The following is a 4763-nucleotide window of genomic DNA, read 5'->3' as shown; positions in this document are numbered from 1 at the left end:
AGGTGTGCCAGGATTGAGAGATATTTAGCATAGGGATTTTGGCGCCTCGTACCACATGACCATCCATGGTGAGTGGTTTAAAAATATACAAAAAATGAAAAAACCAAGGTATGTGAAAACATGTGGTGATACTTTGCATTCCATTGTGTATGTTGGTAAAGTGTCATTATCTATGTAGGATGGAAAAATGAAGTACCTACTAGTATATGTACTTCATATGTTTGTAATATTACGAAAAACCTAGTTTGTGTTGAACACATGGTTGAGCAGGGTTTGCAAGTGAGGTTCAATCCTCAAGCGTGCTTTATGGAAAACTTTAAAAATCAGTGCCGCTTGGTTGTAAAGGGTAACATAAATGACATGATGTTTTCTGTGGATGTTAATATATGCCTAAGGTGAAATCAAGTGTGTTTGTGAATGAGACATGTATCATCAAAGATATTGACACATGGCACAAGCGCATGAGACATGTCATCGCCGCAGATATTGACATATGGCACAAGCACATTGGTCATTTGAATATATAGTGTTTGAAGTCTATGCATGTCCAAAATGTTGTTGCAAGTTTGGGAAAGTTTAAGGTTGATGGTATGCACAAAGTATGTAAAGCATCTCAACTTGTTAAGTAGGCAAAACATGCTTTTCTACATTAGTGCAAGGCCATTATATGTTATACATCAATCAAAACTATAACAATTATAGGTTGTAAGTACTATGTTACATTTATTGATGATCACACTAATAAAGTGTGGGTTCAATTAATGAAGGAAAAAAGTGAGCTGTTTACTTACTTTCATAGATTTAAAGACTGGCTGAGAAGGAAAAATCTATGCATATCAAATTCCTTAGACCGAATAGTGGGAGAGAATATTCTCCCAAAATGAGTTCACTGATTTTTAGAGAAATCAGGGAATCAAGAGGTAATTCACATGCATGTACACTCCACAATAGAATGGTGTTGCAATTAGGAAAAATAAGTATACAGAAGTTTCTCATGCCTTGATGTATGAAAAGAATATGCCGAATTATTTTTGGGTTGAGTAGTAGCAAACCGATGTTTACATTATGAACAAACTATAGTTGTTCATAATCACACCGGATTATTTTTGGGCTAAAGTAGTAGTAACTCTGTTGTTTACATTATGAACAAGTTGTTGTTGTTTACATTTTGAATAAGCTTTATAGATGTTTACACTCTGCAAAAGAAAGGTGTTGCAGTTAGGAAAAACAAGCATATTACTTGCTTGTGCTTTGATGCTGCCTGAAAAGAGTATGCTATACTAAAGTAGTAGTAGCATCGATTATGAAGAAGCTGTAGCTGTTCATGATGGCATGATGTTTGAAGAGAAGTTTATCGGCATAAAACTAGATATGTCTCACATGAAAGTGTTTAGCTGTATTTATATGTGCATAAAACGAAGTGAGAAACAAGTATCCAAAGGCAGAGAAATGTATCTTCATTGGTTATGCTTTAGAGTAGAAAGGTAATAGATGTTATAACCCTACCACTCATGAGATGCGAGTAATTAGAGATGTTATCTCTTTGATGAGATGAGTAGTTGGTATGCATCAATGAAAGCACTTGAAGATACATATGTAAGAAGTAATGATGTTGTCCAACATGTAGAGCTATAAATCAGGTTGAGGTATCTCCATCTTTTGTTATTTTTTCGCTCCGCGTGTGGGCGTGCATTCTGTTATCTGGTTTTCTGCGGTGGGGGGGGGGGATTTCTGAATCCCCAGATCTGTGCTGTGTGTGAACTGCGCCGCGGCCAAGGCTGAACCCTAAAGAAACCCTAGAAAACTCATCTTAAAAAAAAACACAGAAAATAAAAATAAAAAAATTATAAAAAATAAAAAATAAAAAATTAAATTTTATTTTTAAAGAAAGAACCAAACGTGTGGAGAGGAAAGATTTTTTAATTGGAGAAAAAAATTTTGAAAAGAAAAAACCCCCAATTGACCCACGACCCACGACCCATGACCCCGGTCTCGGTCTCTTAATATATATATATAGGAGAGTGAGCCTCCATAGCTTTCTTTCAAGTGAGAGCTTATGGTGGGAAGTTGTGCCCTATATGTAGCCCACTCCCCAAGGAGTAAAGTGAGCATGTGGGATAAAGCCCTCACCCTTTCCTCCACAAGCAAATAGGCTTTTGCCCCTTCCCCCATAGGGAAACAGACTGTTTTGAGGACCATAGGAGCTCTGGATAGGCAAACATGGTGCTGTAAAGCATGCTAGGACCCTTTAAATGATACGCTCGTTTTGAGCTATCACACGCCCTGGTCCAAGTTCGACCGTAAGTAAGGGGGTCAAAAACAAGTTAAAAACAATCTAAAAACAAGTAAAAACGGGGTGCGAAACACCTAAGAAACCACTTGTGTGAGTTTCAAGGGTAGTTACCAACGCACGTAGGGTACCCATGTCACATGCATCTACGTTCTGGTCGGGTGCTAGAGCCTGAACCACTAGAAAGCGTTTCAGTTTACGCAGGCTCACACCATCCCTCCACGTTAGCCTCTTGGCCTTCGGCTGGAACCCAAGGGAGTGCAACCCAAGATCCACGAATAGTGGATAGTGACTCATCCTTTGACTCAGAAGCCATGGAAGGGCACCCTACCAAGAACCCTGAGGAGACAAGCCAAAACATGCCAGTGTGGGCCCCACAACCCGGATCTAGCATGTTTAGTCGTCTAATAGAGACCTTTAGTAGAGCTACACGCTCTGAACATGCGACAAGCGAAGTAAATGAAGAAGGAGGGGTAGTGGATTCGCCATTCACATCTCATGTAGACCCTACCCTCCCAAAGAGTGTCCATGTGGATATTCTACCCACTTCGTTTAATGAGGGCCCTACTGAGCTACCACATTCTGATGCTCTTCCTAAAGTAGAGGTCCCTAGAAGCCAATCCATAAGAAGTGACATTGCGTCCACTTCAAGAGAACCGTTTGGCACACCAAGTCTAGATGGGATATTTTTCAATGAAAATTGGGAATATGATCTACACACAGAGACTCTAACTGACCTATACACAGGTTACACATACCATGTAGGTTGGTTAGAAGTCCTACGATCTACATCTAGCGCCACTAATCTAAAGGAGCAACAACACATGATATGTGAGGTGATTCATAGAATTATCCAATTTGAGAGGCAAAATAGGGGAGTGAACCTTTCCACTGGCCCTATGAGATTTTTGGATACGGGCAAGGCCAAACAACCAACCCTATCACAATTGGAGACTCCCTCGGTGAGTCCCATAGACCCTTCGTATGTTGTTTCGCCTGGAGTCTCAATGCAGGTTGAGCCCACGAGCAGTAACTTTAGTTTTCCAACCTTGGCTCAACTTTCCATTAAGGAATCCACAATGCCTACCCCAATGATGAGCATAACGAAAAGTGCACCTGTTGCCGCTGTAGTTAGTACGACGCCGCTACCTAGCGGAACAGTACATACAACAGTGCGTGCCGGTGCCTATCAACCATATGTACCTATCGCTACTCATGCTCATGTAGCTCCTACGCCTCTTAGTATGCCAATGGCGTATGCTCCACGATCGCCTTATCACAACCCTTATCCAAGAGGAGCTAGGCCTAGCCACATATCATATCCTACGTCATTTGCCAACATACTCAGACCAACGCCAACTCCTATCAGCCAGGCTATCCCAGAAGTGCCTCCACCAGCTATGCCTGCTCACCTAGGTGATCTCGCAGCGTTTGCTCAGACGATCGGACGATCTATTGCAGAAAACATGCGGGGTATGCCTGAGAGAGAACCTAGAAGCAAGGCAGTACAAGTGGCTAAGCTCACTCAAAACTTCAGTGGTAACGAGGATGTTAGGAAGCAAATTGAAGTCTTTGAACACATGTGTGATTCCTTGGAAGAGCACAATGAGCTACATAAGTGTAAAACCTTAGGCTTAACCTTGAGTGGGAAGGCCGGAGATTGGTATCGAACCTTAAGGGTTGAAGAGCGCACTCACTACCCCACTCTCAAGAGATTGTTCTTGAAAGAATACATACGTGAGGGTGTGCTTTGGGGAGTAGCAGCTCAACTCCAAAAAGCTGAACGCGAGGAAGGGGAGTCAGTGAGAGACTTTATAGGTCGATTGAAGCATCTAAATTCTCGCTGCACTCCCGATGAGCGCTTCAATAATAACCAACTGCTCGATAGATTCATCCGAGGATTGCGCCACGAGGACATATACAATGGCCTAGTCATCAGAGGTCTTACAACGTGGGAAGCAGTCATCACTGCCAATGCAATCCAGTTAGAAGACAACTTGATGATTGCAGGTAAAAAGGTGTCTTCGGAGACAAAATCCGTTAGTTCGCAAGTATCTGGGCACGAGCCAATGGACGGTAAAACCTATTGCCAAGGAGCCCAAGATATCTGAAATGTTTGTGACCGACCTTACTAAGGCTCTCCAAGAATACTTTAGGGGTAATCGAGCTCCTCAGAATAGCCATATGTACCCAAGGAGAGAGCAACAATGGTGTTCGGTGTGCTTAGGACCACATAGCACGAGTGAATGTCCCACATTCAGAGTCAAATTCAATGGGAATTGCAATGCATGTGGTAAGTACGGCCATCAATCTAAGGATTGCTAGTACTTAAGCGAATGTTGGACCACTAGCCTGGTCAAACACACCTCAAGTACCCGCGCTGATGCTTGCACAACCGAGCAACCGTCACAGCACATAGTTCCAAGGAATCCGAATGTAGTCCAGTTTGTGCCGTTACCACCGCCAGTGTTAG

The sequence above is a fragment of the Cibotium barometz genome, chromosome 1 (genome assembly GCF_041138505.1).
Source record: "Cibotium barometz isolate CiBa-2024 chromosome 1, ASM4113850v1, whole genome shotgun sequence".
Classification (NCBI taxonomy): domain Eukaryota; kingdom Viridiplantae; phylum Streptophyta; class Polypodiopsida; order Cyatheales; family Cibotiaceae; genus Cibotium; species Cibotium barometz.
The sequence above is the reverse complement of the archived record's forward strand: the minus strand, read 5'-3'. Positions refer to the sequence as shown.